Raw genomic sequence first — 16795 nt, 5'->3', positions numbered from 1 at the left:
GTTCGGTGCCGTCTCTCCTCTCTTCAGAGGCGCCAGCCGTGGAGAGGGGGGGGAAGGGGGGGCTGTTCGCTCCAAACAGCGTTCCGCGCTGAAAGCTTTGCCGCGGGGTAACACGGGCAGGAGGTGGGTTCCGCCGCCTCGGGCGCAGCCGCTGGGAAGCAGCGAGAGGCAAGCTGACTGCTAAGCGAGCGATGACGCGTCGCAGGGACAGCACCGCGCCTGCCAAAGCCGGGGCTCCGCGTTCGAGACCCGGCCCCACAGGCAGGGGTCTGAGGGCGGCAGGGAGCCGACCGCCGCGCCGCCCTGAAGCGTGCGCCGCGTATCTCATTGTTACCGATCAGAGCCCCTCGGAGAGCATTAAAGATAAACACCAGTCTTAACTGCCTGATTGTAAAGTGACATGTTTCCAAATTACATACAAAAATAACCACTATTTCAGTATACATGTAATTCTAAAATGATGCTTTGCTGATGAACATTGTTCTTATGTGAAAAGCACAATATAAATGTGAAATTAATACTGTAACTAATCGAAAGAAATGTAGCACATGGTCAGGATGTACCAGTAAACCTATCATTATAAAATTACTACAGCAAATTAAATAGAACATACAAATAAAGCATGTTAATTGAATTCAGGCACTGGTTGATTTTTATAAACAAATTTGGAAATGTAATTGTTACCTGTAACATAATTAGTCAGAAAATGTTATATTAACTCGTAACTAAGTTGAAAATAGGTTCACCTTGTTCAGCACTGTGATTGTAAATTTTTAGCAATGTGTATCTCATATTCGGTTTAACTTTTAATTGTGATTTTACATAAAATTGTAATTTTCATTGTAGGTAATTGTTAAGAAAAGTATAAATAGAGGTCACGCAGGCACCTTGGGGCACTCGTTTTTTGGCTAGGGTTGCGAGCAAATGTATTGTAGGCTCACTCGTTTGTTGATTGTTGTGAACACTGTGTCGTTTGATGTCAACTTTGGGTACATGTGATATAACTGGTACAGTTCACCAGGCTCAGACACCAGAGTCCTGGAAATATATTGGTGTTAAAACTGCACTGTACTTTGGAATTTATTTGGGAGTTTTCCGCAATCCTTTTCATAGGCTGCACAGCGACGAGACGAATCCAGGAATTTTACAACACCCCGAGAACTAAACAACTTTCACCGTTGGTAGAATTGACGTGAAAACAACAGCACATCGACTGGGCATTTCACTCAAAAGTCAAAACATTTGCAACGCGGAGGTGGGAAAATATAAACATCTCAACAGGCTTCACAACGTTGGCAATGTCGACCTCAGCACCATGCTCACACCTACCAAACAAAACAGAGTAAAGTATTGATTCAGAAGATGTAACATTACTTTTGGTTGGAGCGATACTTCAATATACGGAAATAACATTGCGTGTGCCTCATAAGTAAAACGTGTGGATCAACACTGCTTGAACTGTGCAAGTGTGAATAATTGAATTAGGGTGATGTGAGGCCGGCGTCGTCCCGCTCTGCATTGTCGCCAGATTTATTCAAGATGGTGGATCCAAGATGGCGGCGACATATATGGCAATGTCGCAATGATGTAATTGGGGAAGATCAAATTTTGGCGGGAAAATAGGTCAATTGAGCTACCTCCCCTCCGCCCCTCCCTTCCTCTCCCTCAGAAAATGGCAGGAAGTTCAAATTTTGTCAGGAAAAAGGTTACTTGGGCTATGTCCAGTAAGCTAAGAAAAAAGTGGGAATATTTTGGCGGGAAGAAAAAGATCACTTTGGCTACCTCCACTAACGTAAGTCATCTGACCTCTTCCTTTCGGAAAAGGACTCAGCCTGTTCTGAGCTGCCGGGTAGGATAGATGTAAGTCTTTATTTTGGATGCAGTGTTTATTTAATCTGACTTATCACAGGCAGTCTCTCCACCAAGTGTGTTCACCATGAGACCTAGTACACAGTGCTACCACCAGAGGGCAGTGTCGTCCCTCCTGTGACAAAATCCAAGATGGATGCCTGGGAAAAATGGCAGAAATCAATAGAAACCCTTAATCCAGTCTCGTGTTAGACTTCCGCCAGTAGGATGGCGGTATCTGGTAACGTCATTGGAGGGGGATATAGGGCAGGCCCAGCAGCTCTGAAACCTCAGTCTTGTACAGTCAGCCAGCAGCAGCAGCAGGAGAAGAAGAAGAAGAACGACCATGAAGCATCAACAGCAGCTGCAATCCAACACAGCTCTGCAGAAAAGGAAGAAATGGAAAAGTACGTACCCCCTATCACATCTTTGTCTTTGGTTAGCATTATTATTATTATTATTATTTGGTTTTGCAACTTGGTCCATATGTAATGCTTCCTTGTGTTTGTTTGGCAGTAGCCCTCGACATATCCAAGCCCGCAGGGTCATGTGCCGACATGTCAACCTCTGTCACTTCTGTACCTGTAGCGACCACATGGGATCCTGTAGCGCACATAGCCCACTTACTGGAACAGGATAAGAAACTGTTGTTGTCTGTTGCACACATTGATTTGTGTGATGAGTACACGCAATCTGCTCCTAACACATAGAATGCTGCTGGTGGTCACAAACAACAGCAAGATAGAGGACAGTACTGGTCACAAACATATGACCCATCCCAGCACAACATCGCTGTGCTAGTGCAGACGCTGAGTGCAGATGCTGTGGAAGTGAAGGCATCAGGTGTACCCATGCTTTTCAGTTCTACGTACAGTTTAACTCCCAGTGGAAAGAAACGTGTAGACATTGGTACAGAACCACATCATGTCTGGAGCTTGCATGGGAGAATATAAATTGAAGATGCATCGAAGGGTGTTAAAGTGCCAATTTCTGAGTTAGACTGGGATGAAGTATTTCATCCAGGGCGCTACATCGATCAGCAGATGACTACATAATATTATCCAACTCGTTCCCCCAGACATTCACCTTACTGGTGTGACACTATCTATCACAACAGTGATTGATTACTCTACACTATGTGCAAAATTGGGTGACAAGTGTGTTTATCTATGGAAAGACCCAGTTATGAACTTATATGATCTGGATACTGCGCTATGTCTTGCACTAGAGAGACTGAATCGTTGGAAGCTGAGCATAGACTCTGTATATGATGATGTTGTAAACTTCCTACATCTGAATAGTGTACATATTGATGATTTGGATCAGTACCTTTATTTGCACATGAACGCTGAACCAAAACAGAGTCAGATCAAATGTGCCTGTGAAAAACCTGAGTATTGTGAGGCACCCATCGGCTTCAGGGAGATACACATGGAATTTATCGCATATACTAACTTTTATTTGGAAAATACTGTACAGGTGCGAAGAAGAAGACAAAGAAAGAGTATGATGATTTTTTTTTAAACACTGCTTCCAATGTATGATATTTAAATAAATAATGTATGAATATATAATCTCAAACTGTTTTTGTGGGGTTTATTTCATACCTCTCTCATTATAGTCCAACTATTACCCCTATTAATATCATTATCTTTCAGTGCTACTCCTATAATGATGCAGCAGCAGCAGCAGCAGCAGACCGTTACCCCAAATATCTCCTCACCAGTCATTGACAAAATGAATTATCAATTTACTCTTCATGAGTAAAATATACATAGCCGATTTTTCTGTGTAGCCAATATAGCTCAGTTGGTTAAGTGATGGACGTCCTTCCAAGTGTATCTTTCTATATATGCCACCTGCTTGTCAGTACCTGACGAAATTAGTATCCTGGCAGGGTGGGTGAAACATCCACATCAGAAGGACTTTGTTGTCGGTGACTACTGTCGGCAAGACTAACGTCCTCATGACGCTGCTAACACGTGTAGATGGAGTCCGATTTGAACATGTTTGCGTATTCTCAGAACACTGTTTCAGGTGAAGTGTCAGCTATTACAAGAGATACTGTGCGGTGTAGATGGTGTTACAGACACGACACTCAGTGAAAGCGGTGACATCCCCCGCCTGAAAAAGCAAAGCCAAACACTGTATTCATATTTGATTGATGTTTCTGTGGAAAACCAAGACCATATTCGAACATATTTCTGTTTCGGTCGTCATATAGGTGCTGCCACATTTGCTCTGAGCGAAACATATTCCAGAATCCCAAAACAGTTCGTTAGGGATAATGCAAACTTCATTATAGTTTTAAAACACATTTACCAGACACGTGTCAGAACTCAGATGTCGTTCAATGATTTTATAAAGACATGTGCTGATTACTGGAATCATTCACAGTATTGGTTTCTCGTTATTGATAAAACAAGAAAACTGAATGAGCAGGCGAAACTTTCAAGAGTTTCTGTACACAGGGTGCATCATAATTAATGGTGTAAATGCATGCAGTTGAAAGTTCACTATATTAGAGGCGAAGAAGTCTCAGTAAACATAGGGGCGAAAATGCTACGAGCAATTTTTCACCTTCGATACTGTGAAGCATATCTCTTCTACTGCCAGCTCTTTGCTTTCCATATTTTGGGAAATGATAATATAGACCAAAACAAGAAAAAAATTGAGCCGTGCACGGCTCGTGTTCATCCCATTAGCTCTTTGTCATCTTCTAGTACGGTAGTGACGCCTCTTTTGCTTATTCAATTTAGTGGCGTAACTAACTTCTTGCCTTACTTGCCCGTGAGTGGCAGCAGCAGCGCGTATCGATAAGTGCACTGTCGTACCATCTCTGGAGCAACAGATAGTATTTCCGGGTCGTCGTGTGTCAGGTAGTCAGTGAGTGGAAGACGCACCAGGAGTGCGGTCGTGACAGCAGCAGTGAAGATTTAGAAAATATTCTTGGGTGAAACCTCCAGAAGGACCTTGTATTCCAATTTTGCTTAAGCCTTGTGTCTTGGATTTTGAATGCCGCCTTCAGCCGATCTAAAGTTAATCAAAGGAGGTCGATTAAAGTTTTGAGTGTTAGCATCCTTATTATAATATTGTGTGTCGATAAATAAAGTTTGTATGTTGAGTGCAACTGACAGGAACTCATTTTGGTCCCTTTCCACAACCTAATCCGCTCTGTCCTGCTAGCCCAGGCATTTCAAAACTGTCCGGTAAACATGTCCTCTAAAATGCATACCTTAAAAGTTATGAGCACTTGTTCATTAGAAGAGTTATGTTCCAAAGTACCGAAGATGAACAGGTGCTCATAGCTCTTAAGACATGCATTTTAGAGCACATGTTTACTGGACATTTTTTTCTTGTTTTCGTCTATACTGCCACTTCCCACAATATGGAAAGTAAAGAGCTTGCAGTGGAAGAGATTTGCTTCACAGTATCGAAGATGAAATATTGCTTGTAACTCTTAAGGTATGCATTTTCGACTCTATGTTTATTAAGACACACTTGCTTCTAGTATAGTGTACTTTCAACTGTACGCGTTTATGCCATTAATTATGATACACCCTGTATACAGGGTGGTCCATTGATCGTGACCGGGCAAAATATCTCACGAAATAAGCGTCAAACGAAAAAACTACAAAGAACGGAACTTGTCTAGCTTGAAGGCGCAATGGTCGGCCCGTTAGATGGCGCTGCCATAGGTCAAACGGATATCAACTGCGGTTTTTTTTAAAATAGGAACCCCCATTTTTATTACATATTCGTGTAGAAAGTAAAGCAATATGAATGTTTTAGTTGGACTACTTTTTTTGTTTTGTGACATATGGCGCTGTAATACAAACAAATGGCTTACAATTTTAGACCAACAGTTGGTAACAGGTAAGCTTTTTAAATTAAAATACAGAACGTAGGTACGTTTTAACATTTTATTTCGGCTGTTCCAATGTGATAAATGCACCTTTGTGAACTTATCATTTCCGAGAACGCATACTGTTACACAGTGATTACTTGTAAATGTCACATTAACGCAATAAATGCTCAAAAGGACGTCCGTCAACCTCAATGCATTTGGCAATACGTGTAACGACATTCCTCTCAACAGCGAGTAGTTCGCCTTCCGTAATGTTCGCACATACATTGACAATACGCTGACGTATGTTGTCAGGCGTTGTCGGTGGATCACGATAGCAAACATCCATCAACTTTCCGCACAGAAAGAAATCCGGGGACGTCAGATCCGGTGAGCGTGCGGGGCCATGGTATGGTGCTTCGACGACCAATCCACCTGTCATGAAATATGGTATTCAATACCGCTTCAACCGCACGCGAGCTATGTGTCGAACATCCATCATGTTGGAAGTACATCGCCATTCTGTCAAGCAGTGAAACATCTTGTAGTAACAACGTTAGAACATTACGTAGGGAATCAGCATACATTGCACCATTAGATTGCCATCGATAAAATAGAGTCCAATTATCCGTCCTTCCATAATGCCGCACGATACATTAACCCGCCAAGGTCGCTGATGTTATACTTGTCGCAGCCATCGTGGATTTTCCGTTGCCCAATAGTGCATATTATTGAGGTTTACGTTACTGCTGTTGGTAAATGACGCTTCGCCGCTAAATAGAACGCGTGCAAAATATCTGTCATCGTCCCGTAATTTCTCTCGTGCCCAATGGCAAAACTGTACACGACGCTCATAGTCGTCGCCATTCAATTCCTGGTGCATAGAAATACGGTACGGGTGCAATCGATGTTGATGTAGCATTCTCAACACCGACGTTTTTGAGATTCCCGATTCTCGCGCAATTTGTCTGCTACTGATGTGCGGATTAGCCGCGACAGCAGCTAAAGCACCTACTTGGGCAACATCACTTGTTGCAGGTCGTGGTTGACGTTTCACATGTGGCTGAACACTTCCTGTTTCCTTAAAGAACGTAACTATCGGGCGAACGGTCCGAACACTTGGATGATGTCCAGGATATCGAGCAGCATACATCGCACACACTCATTGGGCATTTTGATCACAATAGCCATACATCAACACGATATCGACCTTTCCGCAGGTGGTTAACGGTCCATTTTAACATGGGTAATGTATCACGAAGCAAATACCGTCTGCACTGGCGGAATGTTACGTGATACCATGTACTTATACGTTTGCGACTATTATAGCGCCATCTGTCACAAAGCGAAAAAAGTGTTCCAACTAAAACATTCATATTTCTTTCCGTACTACAAGAATATGTTATAAAAATGGGGGTTCCTATTTTAAAAAAAAACGCAGATGATATCCGTTTGCCCTATGGCAGCGCCATCTAACGGGCCAACCATAGCGCCATCTGGTTTCCCCCTTCAAGCTAGACAAGTTTTGTTCTTTGTAGTTTTATAGTTTGATGCTTATTCCGTGAGATATATAGCCCGGTAAGAGAGTTTAGTACATCAGTATACGCTGTACAGTGGACTAATTCGCGGGTATGTCTAGCTCTCAACCCGTAAGAATGGGTGTACACAGACAGAACATTCGCCTGTACATAGATGTGAAAATTCAGGCTATTATGCATGAAGTTGGAGGTATGCACAGGGAACTAGAGACGTATTAACAGACTCTTCTGAGAATGGTCAATGAGTTAAATGCGTTAGTTAATGAAATCGGTAAGAAACTAACCGACTTAACTGAAAAGGTCGAGGCTATCGAAGGGAAAATAGATGTAGAGTTCCTTGTTGTTGAGAAAGGGCAGCAGGCACATAGTAAGAGGAAGAAGAAGAGCGGATATATACTCACGCTGCAGACATGTCTGATTAGTATACACCGAGATGTCAACGAAGCAAAAAGTTATTCAAAGGCGGAAAGCGGCTTGAGACAAATTACGGTTGCTAAGGTGATGGCATATGGATCGACAGCAAGCACTAAGAGAGACCTTTAAGCCGGTTACTCAATCTCTCAGGCAGCTCTTAGCAAAAATAAAACCACACGATAGCGATGGTGTTGCCATTGACGAATTCATTATCCGTCACGTTCTGGTCGGATAGATATAACACTCTGTGTTAGCAGGGAGACACCGTTCATGTTAGGCATGCATTCTATAAATGTAACTGATGACACAATACAGATTGGTGAGAGACGGTTTGAGAGAACACCTGGCTTAATGAATCTTATTTTTCTAAGACCTACCAAAAAAACTATAAATTATTCAGTTAATGATACGGAAGTGTACTGTGAAATAGTGCATTTGACTCATGTACATAAGATCGAAAAAAGCCTGAGCAACAAGAAATGTAAGACCATTACAGAACCAATACTTTATGGCGAAAACAACAACTTACAACATCAGCAGCAGCGGCGATGGTATTGACATTGAGCATAAAGCAGTGAACAATCGAATCACGCAGTATACAGGGTGTGTCACCTAACATCACCGCTGGATATATTTCGTAAACCACATCAAATACTGACGAATCGATTCCACAGACCGAACGTGAGGAGAGGGGCTAGTGTAATCGGTTAATACAAACCATAAAAAAATGTACGGAAGTACGTTTTTTAACACAAACCTACGTTTCTTTAAATGGAACCCCGTTAGTTTTGGTACCACATCTGAACATATAAGCAAATACGTAATCAGTGCCGTTTGTTGCATTGTAAAATGTTAATTACATCCGGAGATATTGTAACCTAAAGTTGACGCTTGAGTACCACTCCTCCGCTGTTCGATCGTGTCATCGGAGAGCACCGAATTACATAGGGATCCAAAGGGAACGGTGATGAACCTTAGGTACAGAAGAGACTGGAAAAGCACATTACGTCCACATGCTAACACCTTTTTATTGGTCTTTTTCACTGACGCACATGTACATTACCATGAGGGGTGAGGTACACGTACACACGTGGTTTCCGTTTTCAATTACGGACTGGAATAGAGTGTGTCCCGACATGTCAGGCCAATAGATGTTCAATGTGGTGGCCATCATTTGCTGCACACAATTGCAATCTCTGGCGTAATGAATGTCGTACACGCCGCAGTACATCTGGTGTAATGTCGCCGCAGGTTGCCACAATACGTTGTTTCATATCATCTGGGGTTGTAGGCACATCACGGTACACATTCTCCTTTAACGTACCCCACAGAAAGAAGTCCAGAGGTGTAAGATCAGGAGAACGGGCTGGCCAATTTATGCGTCCTCCACGTCCTATGAAACGCCCGTCGAACATCCTGTCAAGGGTCAGCCTAGTGTTAATTGCGGAATGTGCAGGTGCACCATCATGCTGATACCACATACGTCGACGCGTTTCCAGTGGGACATTTTCGAGCAACGTTGGCAGATCATTCTGTAGAAACGCGATGTATGTTGCAGCTGTTTGGGCCCCTGCAATGAAGTGAGGACCAATGAGGTGGTCGCCAATGATTCCGCACCATACATTTACAGTCCACGGTCGCTGTCGCTCTACCTGTCTGAGCCAGCGAGGATTGTCCACGGACCAGTAATGCATGTTCCGTAGATTCACTGCCAAGCGGTTTGTGAAACCCGCTTCATCGGTAAACAGGTAGAACTGCAACGCATTCTCTGTTAACGCCCATTGACAGAATTGCACTCGATGATTAAAGTCATCACCATGTAATTGCTGATGTAGCGACACATGAAACTGGTGAAAGCGGTGACGATGCAGTATGCGCATGACACTACTTTGACTCAGTCCACCGGCTCTCGCAATGTCCCGTGTACTCGTGTGTGGGTTCATGGCAACAGCAGCTAACACACCAACTGCACCCGCTTCTCCTGTGACGGGCCTGTTACGGACCCGTTTGCGTGCTACGACCATACCTGTTGCATACAGTTGGCGGTAGATGTTTTGCAATGTGCGGCACGTTGGATGCTCTCTGTCCGGGTACCGTTCTGCATACACCCTGCAGGCTTCAGCTGCATTTCGTCGACACTCGCCATAGATGAGTATCATCTCCGCCTTTTCAGAGTTCGAATACACCATGGTCACAGTTCCTACAACACTACACTATCACAGACGTCTGGTAACACGGTGTACTACAGTTGGTCTGCGTGCGGAGACGAATGCAGAATAACAATAGCAGCAAGCGCTACATGCAGACACTGCGACAGCTAGACCAAACAACAACAGTGCACTACAGCCACACTCGTAAACACGGTCGTCATCGTAAACATGTCCCTGCAGATGCTGCTCGCCGACCGTGGCCCGTGTTTGTTACAACACGCAACTGAACGTCGGAGGTTTCAAGCGTCAACTTTAGGTTACAATATCTCCGGATGTAATTAACATTTCACAATGCAACAAACGGCACTGATTACGTATTTGTTTATATGTTCAGATGTGCTAACAAAACTAACGGGGTTCCATTTAAAAAAACGTAGGTTTGTGTTAAAAAACATACTTTCGTGCATTTTTGTATGGTTTGTATTAAACAATTACACTAGCCCCACTCCTCACGTTCGGTCTGTGGAATCGGTTCGTCAGTATTTGATGTGGTTTACGAAATATATCCAGCGGTAACGTCAGGTGACTCACCCTGTATTATGATGATCCCAACGAGTTAATAGATTGACTACGGCTGTTCATGGCATCAGCTGCTGCAGGTAATACAGCTCATTCGAATGAGGCTGTTTCAGTGATCTCTGACCTTAGAGAGAGAGGTATCATCGAATAAGTACGGAGTCAGTAGTTCGAGAACTGCACAAACCAGCACGCAGAACATATCCTCGTAGGGATTTTACGATTAAGGGTTTGGATGACTTATGGCAGGCTGATCTTGTAGATATGGGGGAATACTCTCATGAGAATAATGGATTCAAATATACTTTAATGGGTATCGATACATACTCCAAATTTGCCTGGGCATTATCTGTTAAGACAAAAACCTATAGAAATTTCGAGGATGTGTTTGAGCATTTGCTACAGACAGGGACGAACCGATGCCCAGGCAATCTCCAAACCGACCATGGTGGAGAGTTTTACAATAGGCGTAATCTAACACCGTGATGCAGCAGTATGGAATACGTCACTTCTCAACATTCGCTCACCGGAAGGCGAGTATCGTGGAGCGTCTGAACAGAACAATAAAAGGTCGAACGTGGATGCGTTTTAATCTTCGTGGCTGATACAAATGGACAGATATCCTCCCAGAAATTATTGCGCAGTGTAATCGAACCAAACATAGCACAATAAAAATGCGACCAATCAACGTTAGTGATAATGGACCGATGGATACAGTGTACTATCGCATTAAAATGCTGGATCCATGCATATATATTGTTGTGACTTGGCAAGACAGCCAAGCCACTAGGAGGTGAAGCCGAAAGGCACGCGTTTAAGCTCACGCAGGCTGGCGTGAGGTCTGGAACAGTGAAAGGATTTGAGTCTAGCAAATAAAGTACGTAGCTGTTGAATACTTAACTTTAATCCATAATTGGTGAACATCGGTCTGACGGTACATGCATCACAAGATAAATAGCAAATGATAATGGCGCCTTGCTAGGTCGTAGCAAATGACGTAGCTGAAGGCTATGCTAACTATCTTCTCGGCAATTGAGAGCGTAATTTGTCAGTGAACCATCGCTAGCAAAGTCGGCTGTACAACTGGGGCGAGTGCTAGGAAGTCTCTCTAGACCTGCCGTGTGGCGGCGCTCGGTCTGCAATCACTGACAGTGGCGACACGCGGGTCCGACGTCTACTAACGGACCGCGGCCGATTTAAAGGCTACCACCTAGCAAGTGTGGTGTCTGGCGGTGACACTACATATATACGTTCCATGTGCGTCTTGTAAATAGAATACCTTTTACGTTTTTCACCTGCCACTAACCATCCAAGTTAAAATAGTTTTTACGTGTTTATATATCTATATAGCTCAGAGTCCATCAGAATTGTTATTGTAAAGACATTTGCTATTGGGGCTGTTGAAATTAGATTCTAGGTGTGCATAGTCCATTAGAATCATTGTAGAAGCTATGCTACTGGGGCTGTGGAATTTAGTTGAATTCTGCATTGGAATAGCAGAGTGAATTTATACCTGAAGAATACTGTATTATACCTCAAAAACTACATCGTACCTCAGGAACTATTTTGTGCCTCAGGATCTATATTGTATTTGTGTGAACTGAATAGAAGAAGAAGAAAATTCGTGACCATACGTCTTCATTGTTGTTATTTACAAAATAACCTATCCCCTGTTGCATTATGTATGTATATGTATATAAAGGCTGTGCAGGTCACAAATAACATTAGTTTTGCTATTAAGGAGATGAAGTTTAAATGGAAGATACCAAAATGTATATAATGGTTGCATGGAATTACGGGTGTCATGCAGCATTAATTGGGTTATGGGAGCAGGAGGCACGTGACAGTGTCCACGTCCAAAGATATATAGCAGGCATGTCTAAAAGTATATCTCCTGTACTTGAAGAAAACCACACACATAACATGTGGTTAAAACTGTACACAGTCAAAGTGGAAACAGGGAAGAAAAGAACACAAAGGTTGTGAGGTAAAAATTCATTTATTCCTCATCCAACTTAAAAGTAATTCTACGTTTTCATAAGCAGACACAGCAACACTATTTCCACACATCTTCTTCTTCTTGAGTCGATGGAGAGAAGGACACCTGTAGAATTCCAGGTCTTGAATAGCAGCAAATTTAAAGATTCGACGCATCCATGAGATCTTCTCCTTCCTCTTCACGTAGATGATGGTATCTGTGTTCGAATAATTGAAGCGATGTCGTCATATGTTTATAGGGTATGCCAGGGTCATCCCAGTGAATTCTGTGGTAGAAATGTGTTAACCACTGCGCTCTCTTCCGTATCTTAACACGCTTCAGGTACTTGAAATATCTCGGTGATGCCATGTTTGCTGAGAATGTCTTTATTATTCCTGCATCTTCTGTGTACACTACCAAAGCAACATCTTAAAATGTGGTCTGCACTCACCATCATAGAAATCCTGAGCGTCTACAATGATATTCACGCCTTGAGATGCCATTGTAGAATGCTCTAGGTATGGTGCAGCGCCTGTTCATTTATACAGCTCGTTGCACAACACCTGGGAGTGGGCAGTAGTTGGTCACATGGTCATGTAGAACTAGAGCATACGCGGCAATGTGTTCTGGGAAATTTGTCGAAGACTGAAATACAATTTGCACATCTACAGGTCCAGACTTAATTATCTCGGGTTCGATTCCCGGCGGGGTCAGGGATTTTCTCTGCCTCGTGATGACTGGGTGTTGTGTGATGTCCTTAGGTAGGTTAGTTTTAAGTAGTTCTAAGTTCTAGGGGCTGATGACCATAGATGTTAAGTCCCATAGTGCTCAGAGCCATTTGAATTTGAACTTAATTATCTCATTCTGTTTCGAGTAGTTATGATGATCGGTGGTAGCTCCTTGAACTTCTGTGGACTGAATATACACCCTCCTCCTTCTACTTCAGCACTTTCATAGTAAGAAGCGCGAAACCTTGGATACGTGTTATATGCTAGACTGTATACATTTTCATTCCACTGCAGGTATAAATTGTCATATGGGTAGAATTCTGAATTCAGGTAGACTTTGGCATTAGTTAACTTGTAGTTGTCGAACACGGTGGAATCATTTGCTATATTCCCTCTTCTATGTCTGAAACGCAAGTATGATGTATCTAGAGGTCTCTAGCAGTGAAGAGGTTTTAGTAGCTCATGTTTCTCTGCTCGCAGTCGGTAACACTGGGTACTCGAAAACCTCCCACGAGCGAAATGCCAGTGATAGAAATGTACCGGAATTCATGACTTTTAAAAGCTTCAAACGCTCCTCGTCCGATATACTGATGTGAGGCATTTTCCATATGTCTTGCTGATTGCGATCATATTCTCCTCCTGAGCTCCTTGAATGTATGAGTTATTATCTGCCGCACTCTGCACCAGAATGTGTTCCTGTTCAGTGTTCATAATAAGCTGCCTCATGTTCTCAAAGTAGCCCATAAGCAATTTTAGACGTGTGCAGGCTGTAAATCGCTTGTACTAAATGGTTCAAATGGCTCTGAGCACTATGGGACTTAACTTCTGAGGTCATCAGTCCCCTAGAACTTAGAACTACTTAAACCTAACTAACCTAACGACATGCGACATCACACACATCCATGCCCGAGGCAGGATTCGAACCTGCGAGCGTAGCGGTCGCGTGGTTCCAGACTGTAGCGCGTAGAACCGCTCGGCCACTCTGGCCGGCTCGCTTGTACTCTGCAACTGTTTCATCCTCTGGATCGTGTATGAACCATTCCGTATTTTCTAAACTATGCAAATCCGCTGGTAACGCAGAGACGTATGTTTTAAGGGTTGATTATGCCGGCATAGCGTGTACGGTCGATCTCAGACCCATTGACTTCATAGCTTATCTCTTGGAACAGAAATGCTAAAGTGTTGCGTGTAAGCTTGGATCCCACTGTATCGCTGCCGTCGGTTTTCTTGAATGACCCTTCTAGATATATGAAACTCTTGCATGGAACTGTCTGTGCGTCTTGGTTCTGGATGGCAATCCTAATTTCATCGTTCTTGTTAAATGTGATTGAAGCGTAAGGTTTATGCGAGAAGCATTCCTGATGTATAATTCACTCACGATACTCTACTGGACTGGTTATATTGAGTGAGGACGACACTGCGAGGATTCAAGCCAACTGATTTAAGATAGTCGTAGTTCCCACCTGTTATCACTTTTGCAGTTTGCCAGCGAAGTGACGTGCTGTGGATTGCGTGCACTGGTTTTATACCGTACGTCCATCCTGCCATCATCATACAATGATTTCATCACCACGAAAGCCAACAAGTTGATTATTCTGGTCCACAATTCGCAGCTCCAAATAGTCCAATGTCTGAGCTGTCTCTGGAACGTATATTGCATTAGCAGGAAACACAACATTCCTATACCCGGTTGCAGCTGAGTAGAAGAATCCGTAAATAGAATGGATCACACTGTCGTTAAGGAAGGAGTTCGTTGCAATGTTACACTCGACTCGTATGTCCACAGTCTGATGTAAAATTTACTAGGCTCTTTTGTGCCCTTTTGTGAAACCCAGCAGGCGCCCTATTGAACCTTTCTGGTTAAGGTCAATCGCTGCATTTACAGTCCTTATTTCAGGTTTAAGTGTATTGATGTTTGCACATAGCTCAGTACCTTTTCCAGACTGTTTTAAGGCTTCGTTTAAATCGTGGATGTCGTATGCCCCCGGTTCTATTTCCACAATGCCTTTTTCACCAATAATATCCAGATGTAGTTTGTTGTTAGTCTCAGTGATATTTGAATGCCGTTGTACGGCTCCGGTCCAATCGATGCAATACTTCAAACACCAATGCTCAAATCAACTGGAGGGAAGTAATTTGCACGCAATACAGATGATCGTTCTTTTAACGTCAAAGTGTACGACATTGCATCTGAACCTCAACTGATGAAGGAATCTTTAAAGCTCCTCCTTATATAGCAAGCTTCTTCTTCATGGTAAGCGTCAAGAGAAACATGGTGCATAGATGTTCGCAGAGGTGTGTATTTAAGTCCTGATAGCGCCGAAAATTGTAGAACACACGAGTTCTGTGAGTGAAGTGTCGTCGTAATTCTTCTGGCGGTTGCAGGCCGCCAAATGAATCGAAATGTTTCATAACATATCACATCCAGTGGCTGCCGGGGCCTCCAGCAATATCTAAATTCACAATACCACACCCATCAGTTTTTCACATAGTCTTCGGTAATGGATCCCGCATAAACACACCGCAGAATCTTGGAATGTAGAATTATATTTATATTTTTTGCTTAATAGTATCTTACCCCCACACTGAATAGGTGCATGCATTAATAAGCGTAGCACAAATGAACATCTATTTTCCTATTCACTAGTAACTAAACGTTTTCTCTTAAGGCACACAGGGCAGATCAGATAAATTACAGGTTTTTTTTCTTTTTTTTTTTTTGTTGCTTGCAGTGTTGTTCGTGTAGGAGGTAACGAACTTCAAAGGGAGCGGCGCAGAATGCGTTTTTCTGCTACGCCTACGGCATCAGCCGAGTAAGAACGTGTAGAAGGCTGCATTGTGCTACTTCTTCTAATACCGATACATACACAAGAAACACGTCATTTCATGCTCGTGTAGCGGCATAAGTATTCGTTACATCAGGCTATCTCATAAAAGTGTCCGGACGACACTGTCTAACGCGAAGTTGGCCAATGTGTGTGAAGAGAGCCGGACCCGGCAGTATGGAAGGAAGCGGGCAGCGTTGCGGTATCAGCAGAGAACCACAAACAGCAGAGGGATCGCTCAGGAGAGCTGAGCTACTTGGAATGTGGAATAGACACAGGATGTCACCTGGGGAACTTATCAGCTAGAGACATTTCAGTGCTTCTAAAGCTGCCCCGGTTGGCTGTGGTCGGTGTGACTGTGAAGTGGAAACGCGAAGGAGCGACCACAAGTAAACTAAGTGCAGCCAGATCTGGTGTGCTGGCGGACAGGAAATGTCCAGCATTGCATAGGACGGTTGTAGAAAATCGCACGAAGTCTGCGGAAGGGATCACCGCTCGAAAGTGCGGCCAGCGGCCCAGTTGGCTCAGTGGAGTTGAACAGAGCGGCCTGCAGTGGTCGAGAAGCTCGTCATGAGCCACACGTGGTAGGCGACGCGTGACGTGACGTGACGTGGTGAGCCATGTCTGTGGGACAGTGGGGGGACTGGAAGTGAGTGCTCTGAGGTGATGAATCACTGCACTCTGTGGCAGTCCTACGGAAGGTTCTGGGCTTATCGAGAACGTTACCTGCCACGCCGTGTAGCGCCAACAGTGAAGTACGAATAAGGTGGTGGTGCTGTCTGGCGGAATGTTTTTTGTGGTTAAAGTGTTGTCCCCTTATTTCGCTTAAGAAAACGCCAAGTGTGGAAAGGTATGAGCACATTTTAGAGAACTGTGTTCTGCTTACAGCAG

The sequence above is a fragment of the Schistocerca piceifrons genome, chromosome 1 (genome assembly GCF_021461385.2).
Source record: "Schistocerca piceifrons isolate TAMUIC-IGC-003096 chromosome 1, iqSchPice1.1, whole genome shotgun sequence".
Classification (NCBI taxonomy): Eukaryota; Metazoa; Arthropoda; class Insecta; order Orthoptera; family Acrididae; genus Schistocerca; species Schistocerca piceifrons.
This window is presented reverse-complemented; position numbering follows the sequence as displayed.